General features: G+C 46.1%; 1 protein-coding gene across 1 annotated transcript in view; it reads right to left on the bottom strand.

Annotated features, from left to right (window-relative positions):
• Positions 1-20,341, bottom strand: part of Loxl2 (lysyl oxidase like 2) — a 92,556-nt gene extending 72,215 nt beyond the window's left edge. Inside the window, exon 1 of the mRNA XM_051160775.1 lies at positions 20,192-20,341. The gene's annotated coding sequence lies outside the window, so the exon portion shown is untranslated. The remainder of the gene's footprint in view (positions 1-20,191) is intronic.
• Between the last annotated feature and the right edge of the window lie 424 nt (positions 20,342-20,765).

Genomic DNA, 20,765 nt, shown 5'->3' with positions numbered 1-20,765 from the left:
TCTGGAACTAGAAGTTCTCTTGCCTCCACCTCCTGAATGCTGGCACACCCAGCTTTGTGCTTTCTTTTTCTTTTCTTTTTTCTTTTTTTCTTTTCTTTTCTTTTCTTTTTTTTTTCTTTTTTCTTTTTGGTTTTTTTTTTTTTTTTCTTTTTTCTTTTTGGAAACTAAAAGTCAATGATCTGCCAAAGGTCAAGCTGAGTGATATGCAGGTACTACATTAAAAAACAACAACAAAAAGCAACTCCTATGTTTCTCAATATAGGAGTTACCCCGCCCGCCCCCGCCCCATTCACAATTTCAGCTACCTATCCTCAATTTCATGAGAAAACAAGTGGAAAATTCTAAAAATAAAAACTCATCTGTTTTAAATTATGCAGCTATTTCAAGTAATGCGATGAAATCTCATGCTGACCTAGGCCACGTCCCCTCTATTCCCTCTACCCATGAGATCAACCACCCCTTGGTACACTGTATCTTGTATCTTGGCTGTCCACACCACCCACCCATTCACTAGTTGATGAGCAGCTTAGCTTATCACCGCTCTGATATTGGGCCCACCACGGCATGCAGTGCCTTTGTTCAGGTGACCATTGTTTTATTGGTGATGGTCCCAAAGCACGAGAGCACAGAGGCTAGAAGCTCAGGTATGAAAGAGAACAAAAGCCACAGTGTGCTTCCTCAGGAAAGAGAAGGCTCGCAAGCTGAAGGTGCTAAGATCTACCAGGAGAAAGAACCTTCCACAAAATAGTGAAGACAGAAGAACTTTAAGCTAGAATGGTGAATACCAGCACACTAAGATGCTTTGAGAAAGTGTCCTAGTTAGGTTCCTACAGCTGTGGTAAACACTGTGACCAAAAGTAGCTTGGGGAGGAAAGGGTTTATTTAGCTGACACATCCCAGGTCACACTCCAGCACTGAGTAAAGTCAAAGCAGGAACCCAAGGCAGGAACGTGGAGGCAGGAACTGAAGCAGAAGCTATGGAGAAATGCTCCTTCCTGGCCTGCTCCTCATGGTTTATTCAGCCTGCTTTCTTATATACCCCAGGACCACCTGCCCACAAGGGACACCACCCATAGTGAGCTGGGCCCTTCCCCATCAGTCATTAATCAGGGAAATGCCCCACAGACATGCCCACAGGTCAGTTGGATGGAGGTGACTCCTCAATTGATGGTCCCACTTTCCAGGTGAGTCTAGCTTGTATACCAAGTTGACCAAAAATTAAACAGCACAAGGAAAAAAGACAGATTCATTGAAGTTGTATTACAGTGTATTATTGCAATTGTTTATTTCGTTATACACTGTAAAATCCCTCACTGGGCTTAATTTAAAAATAAAATTCCATCACTAGAATGCATCTATAGGGAAAACATGATCTGTGTAGGAATTTGTGTGGCCTCTGGCTTCACAACACTCACTGAGAATCATCTTCAGCTGAAGGGAGACTGACACGCTCCAGGCAGGGCTGATCAACCTTTCAACATTGTCATCTACAAATGTTCTGAGCTGCTCACAGCTATCCCGGGATACACATGGCCCGTGGGCTGCAGATTGGCCATGCACGGATGTGAAGTCATCAATAGCAGCTTTAGCCCAAGGAGGAAATCAAGTTACAGAGGCTCAGTAAGTCAGGCTGGTTTGGTAGTAAGTATAAGACAGGCTCTGAATGAGGGTCACCAGGTGGCCAAGGCTGTGCCTTGCTCTGTGCTCTGTGGTCCTAGCCTGGCCCTTGTCTTCCCTCCATGGGCTTCAGAGTCTTAGAGATCCTTTAATCTTGTTCCAGAAAGAAGTGGGGAAAATTTGATCTTGTAATTTTAAAAGAGAACTCTTAATTTCTGGCTTTGCATGTCTATAGATTGCATACCCGTTTCCCAGGCTCCACGGGTGTGTCCCTGCGCACTGCCACATCTTCCCTAGAAGAGGGGCTCTTGGCTTCTTTGCTTCTTCTGCTCCACTGTCATGTGTCTGATTCAGCTACTTTTAAAAATAATTCTAATGTGCATTCCCCTCTCTGCTGGGAAAGCTATACAGAGTGATGGTAAAAATCTGAGAAAATGTAAACTTACAAAAGGGAGAAAGTAAACGTATAACACAGCTGTTGTGCCAATCACCATCAAATCTGCAGTGCTTGCTCTTCCATCTCTTCTGTTATCTATTACCTTTGAAAACTCTGAATTGGGGGCTAGAGAGATGGCTCAGAGGTTAAGAGAGCTAACTGCTCTTCCAGAGGTCATGAGTTCAATTCCCAGCAACCACATGGTGGCTCACAACCATCTACACTGTGATCTGGTACTCTCTTCTGGCCTGCAGGTGTGCATGCAGACAGAGCACTGTATACTAAAATAAATAAATAAATAAATAAGTAGAAAACTCTGAATCACCCAGCATGCCCATAGCCCCCATACTCAAGAGGAAGGGCTTTGAAATACCCTGGACTACCTAACAAGTTCAAGGCCAGCCAGAGGTGAAACACATAGTCAAAAAATTAATTTAATTAAAATTAAAAAACAAAACAAGGCTTGGGGACATAGCCCAGAGGTAGAGTGCTTGCCTGGCATGTACAAATCACTGGTTCAATCCCAGCAGTGGGGATTGAAACCAATTGGAATCTCTTTCTACACATTGCCTTGGAAACTGATTTCTGTCTGTCTGTCTGTCTGTCTCTGTCTCTGTCTCTGTCTCTCTGTCTCTCTCTCTCTCTCTCTCTCTCTCTCTCACACACACACACACACACACACACACACACACACACACACACACGCACACCAGTATGTAGGCTGGCTTGTTGGTCCAGAACTCTCTATGTACCAGGCTGACCTCAGTCTCTCAGAGATCCACCTTCCTCTGCCTCCTGAGTGCTGGGATTAAAGGTGAGTGCCACCATGCTCAGCTTGAAAACTGCATTTTAAGGTTGGGCGTTATCTACATAGAGAATTCCATAGCAGCCAGGGCTACATAGAAAGACCTTGTCTCAAAAAAACCACATACACACACACACACAGATTTTTCTTTTTTCCCTCTTCTCTTCCTTCTCCTCCTTGTTCTTTCTTCTTGTTCTTCTTGTTCTTCTTGTTCTTGTTCTTGTTCTTGTTCTTCTTCTTCTTCTTCTTCTTTTCGTCTTCTTCTTCTCTTGTCTTCTTCTCTTTCTTCTGTCTTCTTTTCTTCTTTCTTCTTCTCTTCTTCTTCTTTTCTCTTCTTCTTCTTCTTCTTCTTCTTTCTTCTTCTTCTTCTTCTTCTTCTTCTTCTTCTTCTTCTTCTTTATTGAGACAGGGTTTCTCTGTGTAGCCTTGGCTGTCCTGGAATTCTCTATATAGACCAGGCTGGCCTCAAATTCAGAGATCTGGCTAGCTCTGCCTCCAGACTGCTGATATTAAAAGCATGCACCACCATGCCTGGCTCACAAACTGCTTTTAACTGAATAGTATATTATAGACATTCTGTCTAACTTCTCTTTTCTGTAGTTATTATTGTGATGCTTTATCTTGATGGTGAACTGAACTGAATGAGAGATACCTAAGAATTAAGGACGACTTCTGCATGTGTGACCTTAAGCGGAGGAGAATAGTGAGTGACCCAGCCAGCAGGATGTTCCTTGGGTGAAGTACAGGAAGTGGCACAGCACAGGCACTATCTCTGCTTCCTGGCTGCCATGAGTGAAGTTCTCTTCTCTGCCATACCTTTCTTACCTTGACGAGCTGTCACCTCTAAAACCATGAGCCAACACAAATCCCCTCAAGTTGGTTTTCTCTAGTGTTTTGCCATAGTGACACAAAAGTACACCTATAGAGTATTCAGTCATGTGGGTAAACAGTAGTCCTGCTTCCTCTCTTTGTCATGTACACATTGTTGAAATGAAAATTCGTGTTGTTAAATGTTGCACAGCCTTGGAGGTATTCCTAAAAGTAAACTAGCTAGGCAAAAAAAAAAAAAAAAAAAAAAAAAAAAAAAAAAAAGTCAACTTTTCCGAAAACTATACTAACTGCCTGGCAGAAAGATGGCCAGTTTCCACTGTGGTCAGCAGCAGGGAGGTTTCCCTACCCTGATATGCAAACATAATATTTTGCTTTAATTAGCATTGCTTTGGTGACCCAGATTCTTTCTTTGGAGATTGTATCTTTGTGCCTCCCCCACCTCTAATTTCTAACTGCATCCAACTAACCCAGAAGAGGGAGAAGTTCCAGGCATCTCAGAAGACCAGACACCCAAAGTAGTGGGGCTGTGCAGATGCTGTGGCTCTAGGCTTCTCTTTCTTCCAAACAGAAGTAGCAATTTTTCCTCCTTTTCCAACACCCGAACATAAACATGGTAAATTCCCCCATTTGCTTCTTCACATATATGGAGATATCTGAAAGGATGGAGGCACCTCTGTCTTCCTCAGACCCACTCCACCAGCCCTGGCCACAAGAAGTCAGGAAAAGAGCTAGAGAAGTGACTAGGCAGTTAGGAGTACTTGCTGTTCAATTCCCAGCACTCACACCAGATGGCTCACAACCATGTGCAAATCCAACTCCAGCTCCAAGGGACTTGACACCCTCTTCTGGCCTCTGAGGCACACAGGCACCACACACACACACACACACACACACACACACACACACACACACACACAGAGAGACACACACATAAATAAGAAAGGGGTTAGGGAGATGGTACAGTAGCTAAAAGTGCTTGCTGTGAAAGCAAGAGGTCTTAAGTTTAAATCCTGATCAGTCACATAGAAGCTGGGCATGTCCGTTTTTGCCTGTAATTCAAGTGCTAGATATGGAGACGGGTGGATTCTGGGTACTGGCTGGTAAACCAGCCTAGACAGAAGGTTTCAAGTTCAGCCAGAGATTCTGTCTCAAAAACAAAACAAACAACTCTCCCAACAAAACAAAACAAAAAACAACAGAGCGAGACACCCAATGTCTTCTCCTGGCCTCAGCATACATGTGCACGGGCATTATGTACCACATACACCATGGGGGCAAGGGAGGTGGGAGGAAGAAGAGAGGAGGGAGAAAGAGGGAGGGGAAGAGAGAGAGAAGATAGCCAAAAGCCCCGACGAAGCCCCATCTTTCCTTCCCTATTGAGTGGTCAGACAAGAGGAAGCTGTGACCTCAGCACCCCTCTGAGTACCTCAGAGGAGTCTCCTCATAGCCACAGTCTTGGAACACCCCCACAGCAGGGACGTTGCATCACAGACATCACGGAAATTCTGGAATTCTTGCTGTATGAGCAGAGGGTGTTGGCCAACTGGGTCAGCCAGACACAGCAAAAGACCGAGGAGACCCCGCAGCTCAGGTCACACGTCCTGAGGCCATGGGGGGGGGGGGTCTGTTCCACAGGACCTTCTTTGAAGAACCTCCTACTGAACATCACCAGAGTGATACCTGGGAACTTGGCAGGAGATGCTGCTAAGTACTCATGTGGTGGAGGCCGGGAAAATGTCAACATCAGAAGGCTACAAGCAACATGACTAAGGACAGAAAGATCTGACTGCTGGAAGGGGTTGCTCACTACTGTAGCTTATCAGAAGTGATACATTTTGTCCCCTGGGTTTTCTCCCTGATTTGCAATTCAGCAGTTAAGGATACTCTTAACATTCAGTTCAATCCAATCCAGTTGAGGATACAATGTCCACTTGGCTCTCCTGACAAGAGAGCCATCTGAGGGGCATGTGGAAAGAATTCACTCACAGAGGGGGGACTCAGGGTCCCAGGACTTCTTCAGAAACATCAGTTCCTCGAGGCCTTGTATGTGGCTCTTGCCCTAACAGTCACTGACCACTCGCGCTGTTCTCACACTTTCCCTCCACACACAACAGGACAAGACAGTTCAAGGCTGCCCTGGTCTACAAAGTGAGTCCAGGACATCTAGAGCTACATGGAGAAACCCTGTCTCAAAAAAACCAACCAAACAAACAAGCAAAAAAACAGAAACCAAACCAACCAACCAAACAACAACAAAACCCCACGTAGTCCATGAGACTTTGTGTGAAAAGAATCTAAGAAAAAGTTTCTCTGATCTCTAGTCTACAGTTGAAGGTCGAATATATGAGTAGCTGGTGTATCTTGGGTCACACTGGCACTGCACTCCTGATTCCAAACAAGCTGTTCAGTCGGCAATGAGAGTGTGGGCCAATGCTCGGCTGTGAGCATCAGAGGGCTGGGTTTAATTTAGAACTTTGATTTCTCCAAGTATGACTTGGAGCTGGGGAATGAAGCTTAGGCCGGCCCTTCTGGATCCAGCTTTTATACAGCACTGTTTAAAAAACAGAAATTCTCATTTATACAGTACACTATATTGGAGAAGTTCAATTGCCTGTGCTTTATAAACTAAGTAGGTGTTAAACGGTGCTAAAGGAATTGGGACAGAGGACTATAGGGTGTCTCTAGTAAGACTTGGAAACAGGGCTGCATCAGCCAAGGCTTGCTGCTCTTGCAGGGTTGAAGGAAGGATGGGACCAGTGGGTGAAAGCAGACAAGGACGGGATCAGGAGTTAAGGGGGAAAGGATGGGATCAGAGGGTAAGATGAGGTTCTAGATCTTCAATGTGCCCCCATTTCTGGGATGCCTACGAACAGTGATACTTCAATTGTCCAAACAACAGCACTCGTGTCTTTATCTGCCACCCCAGGAACTTTCCAGTATATCCCAGAGTCTCTGATTTGATTCCAGGATTGACAATGCACAGATAGTAGGATTTGAAAATCCTTCGTGAGGGGGACTTGGGGCGAGATGGCACACAAGAGGCTGTGCGAGGCAGTGAAGGAAGGGAGCTGGAATAAAGAGAGATGAACTTTATTTCCAAGAGAGAAATAAAGATCTTCAGGAACCCGTGGAGGACGCAAAGGAAAGGAGCAGGAAAAAAGAGGACATCGTGGGTTCCGTCTTCATAGTTCCCACAGGAGTGAAAAGAAACGAAGCTCCTTCCTAAAGTGGTGCCAGGGCTGCCCCACCTCAGGGTGGGGGTGGGGAGAGAACTAGAGAGAGATCCAGCCAACGGACCACCGCCCCGAAATGAGGGCGTCATGGTACCTCTACAAGAACCTAACTCAAGTTCTAAACCCAAAGACACAGAACAGGCACAGTGCCAGATGAAGATTTGAAAAGATTTCTGGTTTAAAAGAAAATGGTCACAGATCTGGAAGAGGATACAAACAAGCAGATGAATTTAACTTAAGCCCTAGAGAGAAAAGTTGGACACAAACTCAGCAATATGGGTGAAAAAGTCAATACTTGGACCACAGCATCTTAGGGGAGGAAGGGCTTTGCTCAGCTTACAGGCTACAGTCTGTCCTTGAGGGAAGTCATGCCAAGAGCCCAAGCAGGAACTTGTGGTATAAACTGCTTTCTTAAAAAAAAAAAAAAAGAAAGAAAGAAATTGCTTTCTTAGACTGCCCAGGACCACCTGCCCAGGGAATGGTGCCGCCCACAGTGGGCTGGGCTTTCCTACAACAATTAGCAATCAGGACAACCCCACCCCAGACCCCCTCAACCAGACATGCTCCCGGAGCATTCTGATCTGGGCAATTCCTCCTTTGAAGGTCTTCTCTCAGATGACTCTAGGGTGTCAAGTTGACAGTTAAAGCTAACTAGGATGGTGTGTGAGGGTTACCTTTTCTCCAAATCTTCACTAAGATTAAAAAAAAAAAAAAATCCATTCTCAATCAGGTGAGCTAGAATTTTACTGCAGTTTTCATTTGTATGTACTTAGTGAATGAAGAAATGAGCTGACCCCTCTGTCCAAAAACAAAATTCAAAAACAACAACAAAAAACCACCCCTCTTTGCTATTTGTATTTCCTCTTCAATAAACATCTATTCCAATTTTCACATTCTCTGGACTACTCTGGGCTCTCTTTATATTCCAGAGGATATTCATTGTGAGGTGAAGAAAGGCAAGGTCCACCTCATTGTTCAGGTTGCCTCTTCACTCTGTTGTTTGTGGGACCTTTAGAACTTGATGTAATTCCAGCTATCAATTTCTGCTTGTTTCTTTCCTTGTACTTTGGGGTCCTATCCAGGAAATCTTTGTGTGTTTCCTGAGGCGTTTCCCCTGTGTTTTGCTCTAATAGTAAAAGTAAGCTTTTAAAGTCCAAGATAAATCAAATTTATCTTGATTTGGAAGGGGAGGGCAGGGTAAGGTAAGGACCTATGTTTAGCCTATTAGAGGTAGTTATCCTCTTTTGCCATCTACTGTTATTAGTTACTGTAGAAACTACATAGTGTAGTGTGTGTGTGTGTGACACGTGCATGTGCAGGGACTCACACACTCACCTGCACGTGTGTGTAGGGAAGCCACAGTTCACTTCCAATATCATCTTCTATTCTTTCCACCTTAAATTTAATCTTTTAAGGTATCTCGCTGCATCGGAACTTGCTGTTCTGACTAGGTAAACTCACTGGCCAGTGAGTCCCCACCCAGCTCCCCCTCCCCACACTGGAGTTACAGGCACATGCCACCATACTACTCCTTTACATGGCTCAGGCCCTCAGGCTTACACAGCCAGCTCTCCTGAAGTATATTTTTAACACTCACCAAGAAGCAGTTGACTAAAGATAAAGTTGTGTTCCACTAGTCTGCACGTCCGTTTGTATGCAAACAACCCACTGCCTTTGTTTCTGTGGCTCTGGAGTATTTTTGGGGGGTGTTGTTTGTTTTTTTTTGGGGGGGGTGGTTGGTTTTTCAAGACAGGGTTTTTTTTTTTGGCTGTCCTGGACTTCATTTGTAGACCAGGCTGGCCTTGAACTCACAGAGATCCACCTGCCTCTGCCTCCCAAGTGCTGAGATTAAAGGCATGCGCCACCACACTCAGCTCTGGGGTATTTTGGAGCGAGGTATTATGCTTACAACTTTGCTAAAGGTTCCTTGGCTAGTTCAGGCCTTTTGTGCTACTACATGAATTTCTCTGGGAAGCTAAGGAAGCCTTGAGTGAAATTTATAAAGAGTGGATAAAGTCCTGAGTGACTGTGCATTGTCTGACATGGGCACTGCCAGGTCAAGGACCACAGTGCCTCAGACCCATCAGAATGGCAAAGTCTATCTCCAGCTGAGTGTGAATGTTGACAGTGTGTGCAAGTACAAGTGTTTACACACTGTTGGCCAGTGAGTGTAAAAACTAGCAACTGCAGCTTCTACTTCCCACATAACACAGCCTGAGACTACTAGAGACCTCCTGGTTGTTGTAGTAGTTGGTGCTGAGCCATCAGAGTGAGCACAACCCATCCGATCCTAGCTTCTCCGCGCCTGTGTCTGTGTGTCCGTTCTTTCTTCATTTCCTCATTGGCCCAGTTAGGTTTCCAGGATCAAGTGATAGAGGACACAGCAAATTTTGGGATTTTTTTTTTTTTTCTAGTTTGGAAAAGATTGACTATCAGCCACTATTATATTGGAGTCTAAATCTCCCTTCTACGTTTAATAGTGTTTGCTTTGAGAAGTCAGTGCTTCAATGCTTGCTGCATATAGATTTATTGCTATATTTTCTTGATAGATGGTTCCTTTGATCAGTGCATAGGAACCCTCTTCATCTAAGCTATCTTGTCCTGTATGTCTGTTTAGCTAATCTACTCCTGCTTGCCTTTGGAATCTATTGGCTAGGATGGTCACTTTTCATCCTCCCATTCTGACTGTGTCCTCACAGGCTAAGGATGTTTCTAATTGGCATTATTTTATTGTGTCTTCTTTTAAAATCAGCTACTCTGTGTGTGTATACATCCAGGCAGGTTATATCTTTCAACATGCTGAATTTTGAATTATTTGTTCCACATTTTATATTCTTTGCTATCTCTGCAATCAGTTACTAAGGAGTTATGAATGTTAGAGCTGTCCTTGCTTCATTTTTCTTGAATTATTTCTAGGTTAAGGACTGTTCATCTGTTGGGATGGATATCATGCATGCTTTTTATGAGATGGTTTTCTTAATGTCTTCACTTTTGATAACATGTCTTGAGGACTCTGCTCTGGGCTTCATCCAAGTAGGATTTCTTGCTCATGTCACATTCTCCTAGGCTACCTTTCCACTGTGTGTGTGTGTGTGTGTGTGTGTGTGTGTGTGTGTGTTTCCTTATACACCCTGATCTGGCAGCTGAGCTAAAATTAGAAAGCAGCATGTAGTATCTTCCTGTGCATGTGACCAGGTGGGCCAGACCCACCTTTCTAGGGTTTCAAGAAATACAACCCATTTGTACAGACACCGATAAAGTGTCAAGGGGTGGAAAACAACCAAATAAATGGAAACTCAAAACTTAAGCCTAACAAAGTAGACACAAAATTAGTAAGAAGAAAAAAAGAATAAAACCACTATATATTAGTAAAGGGAATACATAATAAAGAGGTAATTGTACTATTTTTAACCACTGAGCATCCCCCCAGCTGACCCTCTGTAAACTCACGATGGCCCCTCCTGGCTGACCTTTGTGTCTGTTACTGTCTTTATTACTAACTGGAATAATGAAGCACACCAGGAAATAAGCACCTCAAATCTGTCAGCTATGGAACACAGTAAAAACAAAACAAAGCAAAACAACAACAAAACTCTATCATTTAAGAAAATTGAAATATCGTCCAAGATCTGTTCAGGTTTCATTAAACTTTGTTATAAAACAAGAAAATCTATACAGATATAAACTACGACTCTCATATGAGCTGTGTGGAAAATCGTGGGACTGGGGGTACCTGTGTCTGGCAGGCACTGTCACCTCACCCTGATTTTGGCATGTGACAAATCCCATCCCCGTGGCAATGGCTGCTCTGGCCCACAGCTCCCTTCCCGGAATGCATTGTTCCTTCCAAGCCCAGGCAGCAACAACTACTGTTTCTGGCGAACGCGATAGCAATTCTCAGCCATGCACAGCCAGGGGGAAACACATCACATACAAATCCTACACTGCATTTGGAGCATCGTACTTTTTGGCTTTTCAAACTATTCTTGTGGAACCCGATCTTTGTGTGACCCTCATATCTGTTCCTTTCCCCAACTCGAGCTCACAGCCCTCCGAGAAGAGATTTCTGTAGGCTCCTGTTATATGTGACTGTGTGGGAGTCTATATGACTGTGTGCGACTGTATGTGGCTTGCCTTCTGGCCTGCCAGGCCACTGGTCAGATTCTTCCAATATAGCTTTATTACAGCTTATCTGTCGTTCTGATTGTGTTTTTCATTTTTTAAATTTTATGTGCGTGGGTGGTTTTCCTGCAGGTATATTTGTGCATGATGTGTGTATCTGGTGCCCACAGAGGTCAGAAGAGGGCACAATTCCCCTGGAATTGGAGCTACAAACAGCTGTGAAACTGCCATGTGGGTGGGTGCTAGCGATTGAATGAAGACCCTCAGGAAGAACGGCAAGTGCTCTTGATCTCTGAGCCACGTCTCCAGCGTGCATCTTCATGTCTAGGGTCTAGAGGACCCATTTTTTATCCTTCTGTCCCCAGATATAAAGCATGGCAGAGAGGAGACAAGCTACTAGAGGACAGAAGTGTGGCCCATGTTGCTCTCATTCAAACAGCAGGGCCAGAGCTCAGCAGAACTCCGTCACCAATGAAAACCTTCTGTTTGACATCTCTAGAGATTTAGGTTTCCGATCAGGGCCTCAGGTGAGTGCCGGCTCCTCCACTAGACTGGAATTCCTGCTGAGACCAATATGGGTGATTAATGATCTTGGCTCAGAGTCAAGACTGAATTCCGAAGCAGTGGGCTGGGGCTGCTTCTGACTAAACATTGAGGAGGGAGGCTGTGCCGGGCCGATGAGGTGTAGTCAGAGCATGAGGGAATACCTCAGACACAAATGGAGACTTTGAGACACCAGACTGGTCCAGGCCTGATTCACTTTGGCCCTGAATTCCACCTCAGTCCTGTCTGTTCTGGTTACAGAGATGGAATGCTCGGGGCACAGCAAGGAGGTGAGAAGGTAGCCATACAAAGCTGAGTATTTTTCAGCCTTCAGAATGAGGGCTTTGTTGGCATAATTTGTTGTGACCAATCGGAGTTCCCACAGTCCACCTCTGGTTGGGGTGGAATCTCCCTTTGACCAGGCTGTTTCCTGGGGCAGTTGAAGAAAACAATTTCGGGTGCTTTCAGATGTGCTTACTGGGAACACTCAGGTCGGATGAAAAGGAGCCAGGGAGACAGCTCAGTGGGGAAGGTGCTTGTTATGCAAGCTTGAGGGTCTGAGTTCAAATTCCCACAGCGTCTGTAACCCTGGCACTTCGGGGAGGGGCCCAGGGTTCTGTGGTCAGCCCACCTACCTGATGCTGTGAACTATAGAATCGGTAAGATCTCCCATCTCCCAAAAATAAGGTATAAAAGCAATCGAGGAAGACATTGCAACAACAACTTCCAGCTTCCACATGCATGGATGGATAAGCACATCTGCACACACGTGTACCTACACATATAACACATATAATAATGAAGTGACACATCTCATCTCTCCAGCATGTTCCCCACAGCGAAGGGTCAGGCAAACAATCAGACTCAAAGGCCACACACATAAACTCACAAGGCAAGGATGCACACTGGCTTCAAATATCCAACCTACATCACTCAAGACAAAGGGAAGCATGGCTTGGCTACAGGGTAATATACACAATAAGAGCAGGGTGTCAGCACCCGAGAGTAGCCTCAGATTCCGCAGAGAGAGAAGAATGACAGGGTCCTTGGGGTGACACAAAAAAGTCCAAAGAATCCAGAGTAGTGACTGGTTCATAGCCAGCGATCAAAGGGTGATGGCCAATATCATTTCAAATTGGGAACAATCTAGACAAAATCTAGAGTACCACTCTACCCACCCTGCCACTCCATTTGTATTATGTTTTAAAATGTTTTGTGTTTGTATGTGTGTAGGGGTACACGCATGTGTGGAAATGCGTGTGTGTAGATATGTGCACATGCGTGTGGAGGCCAGACATCACCCTTACATGTTGTTTCTCAAGGCTCCATCCACATTGGTTTTTGAGGTAGGGTTTCTCACTGGCCTTAAGCTATTCAAGTAGCCTAGGCTGGCTAGCCAATGAGCCCCAGACATTCCCCTGCGTCTGTCTCCACAGCACATCAGCATGGCCAGGTTTTAATTTGGATTCTCAAGATTATCCATAGCATCATGGAAGTCTTCTTGCTTGCATGGTCTCCTATTAATCACTATCAATATGCCACATGAGAAACAGGTTTTAACCATATCTCTCTCTCTCTCTCTCTCTCTCTCTCTCTCTCTCTCTCTCTCTCTCTCTCTCTCTCTCTCTCTCACACACACACACACACACACACACACACACACACACACACACACACACACACTTTCAGATGTCCAATATCTTAGAACTACCAACTTGGGACTAATTAGATTGGTCTGATCTTCAGTGCCGCTTGGAAGGAGATGGAAGATCACAAAAAAGTAGCAAGGAGAGATGAGAATCGAGGCCAGGATGATAGAGTGTAGACTTGGGAAGCCACCCGGTCATTCCAAACAAGCCTGGTGTCTACAGCAATGAACCTGACTGCAGACTTGATGCTAGTCCTTCAAGGGGGGAGTGGTCAGGGCCAGTCTAGGTGAACACACGGTCATGAAGGGGCTCAGGTATCTGGTGTGGGAGACGGTGGGAGTGTATTCCTAGTGAGGAATACATAAGGCATGTACAGCTCATTGGCTCATTCCCTGAGTGACATCTTCCACAGATGCTTTATCTAAGAGAAGGCCTGACCATCAAAGGGAGAGGCATCCTTGGCTTTGTACACTCTGGGCATCTCCAGAAGCTACCACACCAGGTTCTTGCCTGAGGGACTGAGAGGAACAGCTTGGTCCAGCAGTCCATTGTTTGAGCCTTGAGCTCTTTACGTGACAGCCAGTCCAAGGGGGCCCAGTGACAGGAATCACAAGCCCAGAGGCCACAGCCACATCTTTGGCTGGAAGTGCCTGGCTATGCTGGAGTAGGAATGCTGTGCTGAAACTGGTTAAAAGCCTCAGACCTGGGATTGGGCTGTCCATGGCAGCCTTGGCTCTCATAAAAGAGCCCAGAGAGCATTAGCAACAGCCACCAACTGCCACATCAGCGAAGCTGGCTGGGCCCAGCTGCACAAAGCCAGCTGGTACCAAGTCTCCAGTGCTCACTCAAGATAATAGCATCTCCAGTGTGGCGCCACGTACCCAGAGACCTGAAAGTTCCCATTTGTACTGAGTGGGACAGCCACGTACCCAGAGACCTGAAAGTTCCCATTTGTACTGAGTGGGACAGTCTCTCTCAGGTATACGATTGTCGCCGACCAACATTAGTGCTAATCCCAAGTCTCCTTCTAAGGTGGGTTCTAATATTCTCACTGCATCTTAAGTGTAGATGTCACAGCCTGACTCCCAGTGCCAGCATTAGCAACCCTCCACTCTCTTTAACGTCACAAAAACTAGCATCAGCTTGCTGCCCAGAGCTCTGGCCAAAGGAACTTAAACACATCTGTTCCTACCTGTTTTCACACTCATCTGCCTATAAACTTGCCACTCCTCAGAAGACCACTCTCCACTTCCTAGGTACCATAGCCTTGTTTAAGGATGTACTCACATATATGCATTTTTTTTAATCTTGAGAAACCAGGCCAACAAGATGGCTTAGCAGGTGAAAATGCTTGCCAGCAACAAGCTTCATGATGTTAATTTCAATCCACAGAGCTCATGTGGTGGTGGAAGAGAACTGACTCCTAAAAACTGTCCTCTGATTTCCACACATGTGCAGTGGCTTCTGTGTACACATACATAAAATGTAATACTTTTTAATTCCTAAGAAACTTACTAAAAAAAAAAATCAATGAATGGGTTCATCAAGATTATAGAATAGAGTTGGGTATGGTGGCACGCGCACGCTCCTGTAATCCCAGCACTCGGGAGGCAGAGGCAGGGGGATCTCTGTGAGTTCAAGGCCAGCCTGGTCTACAAAGCAAGTCCAGAACAGCCAGAGCTACACAGAAAAACCCTGTGTCAAAAAAAAATTATAGAATAGAAGATCAATATCCAAAATAATGATATTTCTATATACTTTCTTTAAAATGTTTATTCATTTTTTAAATTTGTAATCATCCGTGCATGTGCATGTAACTGAAGTCCCTGTGATGGCCAGAAGGGGGCATAAGATTCCCTGTTGGTAGAGTTGCAGGCAATTGTGAACCAGCTGATGCCCGTGCCAGGAACCAAATTCTTGTCCTCTACAGGAACAGTACAGGGTCTTAACTGCTGAGTCTTCATCCAGCTTTCCATCAGTAAACTAAAAATAACCTGTACCTCCAACACAACCCTGATCTTAGCTGATTTCTTTGTGGATACTGACAAGTCCATCAATTCTAAAGTACATACGGAATTGCAAGAGATCCAGAATCACCCAGACCACTCTGAAGAGAACAAAGAAGGCACATGCACACTCTGGTTTCAAACACACTAACAACCAAGATGGTATGGCTTAAAGAGGGACATAGATGAACAGCACGAAATTGAGAGTCTGGGAATATACTTGCTTGACTATAATAAATTGATTTGGATAAGACCAATGCTTTGTCAAAAAGTCATGATGGGGGTAAATATGTGGCTTAGTGGTAGAGCATTTGCCTAGCATCCACAAGGCCTTGGCTTTAGTCCTCGGCACATCTAAGGACAAAACAAACAACAACAAAAAAAAAACCTTGAAGTGCTGGGTTCAATACCCAGCACCACATAAAGTAGACATCGTAGTGGTGCATGCCTGTAATCCTAGTCCTTCCAAGGAGAGGCAGGAAGGTCAGAAGTTCAAGGTCATCCCCAGCTACATGTAAAATTTGATGCCAACCTAGGCTATTTAAAAACCTCTGTCCTGAATAAAAGGGAAGGAAAGGGGGAGGGGAAAAATCATTCTGAAAAGGTGGTCTTGGTGCTAGGAAGTTCTCTGACACAGGCTTAGGAAATCAGCCACATACCGGGCCAAGTTATCTATCCTGCTGAGCACGTGCCACATATGAAGGAGGAGCACACATGCCAGTCAACCAGGATAATGAGTTTCTGAGGACTTGCTTCAGTCTGAACAAGGCTGAAGGCTGAGACGTCCACATCACGTGTACAGCTGTCACTGCATTTCTGTGGGTCACTGCCTGTTCTTCCTTTCAGCACACAGCTGCTAGTCTTGCAGGCTCTACGGTCCTGTGGCAGGGTAGACTCCATCCAGCCATTTCTTTTTTTTTTTTTTGGCTTTTTGAGACAGGGTTTCTCTGTGTAGCCTTGGCCATCGTGGACTCACTTTGTAGACCAGGCTGGCCTTGAACTCACAGCCACCCGCCTGCCTCTCTGCCTCCAGAATGCTGGGATTAAAGGCATGCGCCACCACGCCTGGCTTCATCCAGCCATTTCATCTGAGTCTTCATGATCTACCAGGGTACAAATGCCAGGCAGCCAGACCACAGAGGCTTTTCTCCAGAAGAAACTGACTGTCAGCAGTGTTTGCAAGCTGTTCTGCTAAAGCCAGGTTTGGCCCTTAAACGTAAAGGCTGATATTTCCTGAGTGTCCTCAAAACTTTACAAAGAAAGAAATTACACCCTCGTAGCTGCAGCTGTGGACCCAACCTTACCTAGGGAATCTGCCTGGATGGACACAGCTTGGTACCTAAAGGAGAAGGGATTAAAGCTGCAGGACAATGGTGCTTAAGGCTAACATGGACCTGAGCTCCCCGAGTTGGTGAGTGAGGTTGGATCCCCCCACTTCTTAGCCTCTAACTGGCTGTGTTATGGAAGGTCTGTCCATTCCCTGTCAATTCCAGTGCAAAATCGAACAAGACAGCAGGTAATCTAGTACCGGAAACAAGTCCTTTCCCCCCACACCGCTGGCTGAGGAGGACCTCAACCTATGACCATTAATAAGATGTAAAATTACTTCTTAACACCTCATTTAAAAAGCAAATAAACATAAGTGGTGAAAATTGAATAGCAAAACATTCTGGTGTTACCAATGCTTGTTAGACAAAGGCAAAATAAACCAAGATGTCTAGAAACTTGGGACTTTAGCAAGGAGACAGAGAGCTCTCTCCCTCTTTCTGTCATAGGAGTTAGGGACATCAGAATGAAAGATGCCAGCAGCCAAAACACCTAGGTTATGCTCAAAGAGGGGAGCTTGTCCTGTCCCAAATTCTCCTCTGTGGCCTTTGCTTTTTCTAGAACCCAGATGCAGTCATTTCCTTCATTTTACTAAGAGGCCAGAGAAGAAGAAGGAATGATGCTGCCTAGTTCCAAAAGGCATGTGCCTTGTCCCCCAACCCAGAGAAGAGCCTGCTTTCCTACAGCAAACCTGGACTTCCTGACTTCCTAGCTCATATCTCAAGCTCCAAAAGGCCAATTACCAAATGATTACAAACTGTCTTCTGAGAGAAAGTAAAAAGCTCCAGTGCAGCCAGCCAAGGGGAGCTGCTGGTACTCTGGCCAAGGGGAGCTGCTGGTATTCTGGCTACGGGGAGCCAAGGCACTGGTAGTTTGGCCAAGGAGAGCTGCTGGTCCTCCATGCTGACAGTCTGTGTTCACCAAAGAATGAAGTCAGCCTGTCAGGTGCTGAGTTTACCCAGCAACCAGCTACACAATCCAGACAGTGTCTGCATTTTCAAGTTTCCTTAAGGGTAAAATTAATTCAACACTACCCGTCTTGGTCTTTAGTGGAACTTTGCAAAAAGTAGATAGAAAAGTGGCTTGAAAGCCATGACATGCATCAGGAATATTACACATTGTGCAAAGCAATGGGATGGAGATCAACTCCAGAAAGACACCTGAGAGAAAAATATAATATAGACTGGGTAATAGATGATAGTAAAACAAAACAAAACTTTGTAGACTTTCTTAAGTGTAACAGTAGCATTATAATTATTTAACATTTTTAGAATTGTGCTCTCAAGATGTTCTTTTAAAAAAGCTTCACTAAGAAATAAAAAAAAAGAGCCAGCATAGTGGCTCACGCCTTTAATCCCAGCACTCAGGGCGTCAGAGGCAGGTGGATCTCTGAGTTCAAGGCCAGCCTGGTCTACAGAGCAAGTCCAGGACAATCAAGACTACACAGAAAAACCTGTCTAAAAAATAAAAAATAAAGCCGGGCGTGGTGGCGCACGCCTTTAATCCCAGCACTTGGGAGGCAGAGGCAGGCGGATTGCTGTGAGTTCGAGGCCAGCCTGGTCTACAAAGCGAGTCCATGATGGTCAAGGCTACACAGAGAAACCCTATCTCGAAAAAACCAATAATAATAATAATAATAATAATAATAATAATAATAATAATAATAATAAAATAAAAAATAAAAAAGGAAAAAAAGGCATACTGTAAGTGGGACAGAACATTGGGACTAATGAGGAGAACATAACTATCCATAATTCTCTCGCGTTTGAACACCTTCGGGATAAAAACAACTTAAATAAGCAATTTATACTTTTCTAGGACATTAGTTAGCTTTCTGATGGTCACATCACAGCCCAGAAAACCTGCTTCCCTCACAAAACACTTCCCAACTAGTGATCCAGAGGTCAGGGGGTTAGGGAAGAGCCCAGGGGAGGCTCCCAGATGGAAAGGAAATAATAAAGTATTCTGGAAAAATCTCGGGGCGGGGGGCTTCAGGATGGCAGGCTTCAGCGTGGGCTTTGTGCTCAGAACTGGATTTTATTCACTGTGTTGTCACTTCATGTGTAAGTGATTTTGCTTTTTAACACAAAGGTCACAGGGGAAAAGAAATACAGACGACTGAGAGCCAGTCAGTCTCCTTGGCTTCACAGATGCCCAAAAGAGAAAAGAGTAGGATACAGAAAAGGCAAAGCCTGGGAAGAAGTGACAATTTTCTCCAAGATGCGGTCTGTACAGGGAGGCTGGCTTTTTCATGTGTGAAGTGACCCAGGAAACGAATGCATCCTCCCTCCACTCAGTCCTTGGCCAACTAAGTACACGAGACACCACGCATTACTGGTTCTCCCAAGACGACAAATGGGCTTTGGAGGGTGCAGGCACACACACATCCAGTGGTGATGTAAGGCAGGGCTCCAGCGGAAAGATAGGAGCCCTCAACAGTAAACCAGGGCCGTTGAACTTCCGCCCTTCGGTGAGGGGGAGCGGGGAGTATCCACTGGGCTGATTTTAGTATTTCTTCAACCCCAAGGACCTGGGGGAATTAAAATTAATTTGGGCGTGTTTCTGACGTCGTGCACCTCTCAACTGAACTGGAGCTTTCCTAGCCACATTGGGTAACTCAGTCCCCTGCTCCTCTCAGGGGCACCACCATCCCCTAATGCGCATTCTATTTTATTGTGGTATTGGTTGATTGGCTGGAGAAATTTTTAGTAATCTCTGTTGCGGAGGGCCAGGGAGTGATAAAGAAAAAGGAATGTTTCTTCCCACCATTTTTATTGGTGGACTGAATAGAGACACTACACCCTATGGCTTCAAAATTTGGGAGCGGGGGAGGGAGGGGAACGACAACACCAGTAGGGAACAAAGCTGGAGTAGGACAGAGGGACCAAAAGGCTTGCGTGTTTGCGGTTAGTACAGGGGACCTCTAGTCTAAACACACCAGACTCTACACACCACCCAGGGATTCACCAGTGCGGGTTCTTTCCTCCAGCTGCTCACTTCCTCCTGGATAACGGCCCGGGGAGAGGTTCCCAGGGCGACTTGGGAACGAATACTTGACGCCGGGGGACCTTTCTCCCCGCTCTGTTCACGGAGCTCTGTCTCTCAGTTGAGCTTTTCCAGCAGGCTAGGTAGAAAACCCAGCTGCAAGCTGTGCGCTCTACAGCTGCTGGGCGCTCGACCCTACGGCTCCCAAAGCCACAGTCACAGCCACACTGAAGTATCTTCCCTGCTCTCTCCCGTCTACGAGCTCCATATCTCAAAGGCCAGAACTCTGTCCACCAGACCAACTTTCTGACGCCCCTTTCCCCACTCTGCACCCTTCAAGGCAGCCAGAGTGCGCCCCAAGGACCCACGCCTCTGTCCGGGAACGCCCTGGGTCCCCAGAAGGCAAGCAACCAGCTCCTTTGGTAAGTAAATCGACTCAATCAAGGTGGGACTGGGCGGCTCTGCAGGCTTAGGGTGGGGGGTAGGGGGACCTGTCAGCCTGCACGTCCTCCCGCATTCCTGACCCGACCTGGCCTAAGGGAGGAGGGGGGCGGAAGGGGGGAGGGATGGAGCCTGGGGACGTCCCCACTAGCCCACGGGCCGCGCGCGAGAGGGGTGACCAGGGTAAGCGCTCTTACTTGGCAGCAGGGCTCCGTGGTGGCCAGGCTGGGACTGGGCTCTCAGTGGTGGCCCCTCCGCGCCGATCGCCGAGGGCCTGCCTGCCGAGAGGCAAGGCGAAATTCAGGGAGGCGCGCGCTACAGTCGGGGCAGGCTTTCCACCCGGAGCTTTTAAAGAGAAACTTGCGGCAATTCCCTCCCCCGACTCCCCCCGCCCCGCTCGCCCCGAAGGCGGCCTCCAGTTTAGCCCGGCCTCCACCCTTTGTTAAACTTCCTCAGTTTGTCCCGGGATTAGGGGTGGGTAGGTAGGGGAGAGAATGCATCAGCAGGGGTTGGGGCTAGCCGCTCTCAGGACCGCGCTTTTCAAACTGCGTGGAGAATCCTTCTCCAGAGGATTCTGCACCCTCCACCTCAGGGTCCCGAATTCACCAGAATTAAGGCGGGAACAGAATCCAGCTCCTTACCTGAAAATTAAAAGTTGAAGTCAGACGTTTTCATTCATCTCACTCAGGCTCCACTTCTCTTGTCTGGAAGACGGATTCTGAATAGCAAACCCAAAGTGCTAGCCTTTCAGCCGGGAGGATCGCTTCTGTG

The sequence above is a fragment of the Acomys russatus genome, chromosome 18 (assembly GCF_903995435.1).
Source record: "Acomys russatus chromosome 18, mAcoRus1.1, whole genome shotgun sequence".
In the NCBI taxonomy this organism is placed as follows: domain Eukaryota; kingdom Metazoa; phylum Chordata; class Mammalia; order Rodentia; family Muridae; genus Acomys; species Acomys russatus.
Note: the sequence above shows the minus strand (reverse complement) of the source record. Positions and strands in the feature narration are given on the sequence as shown.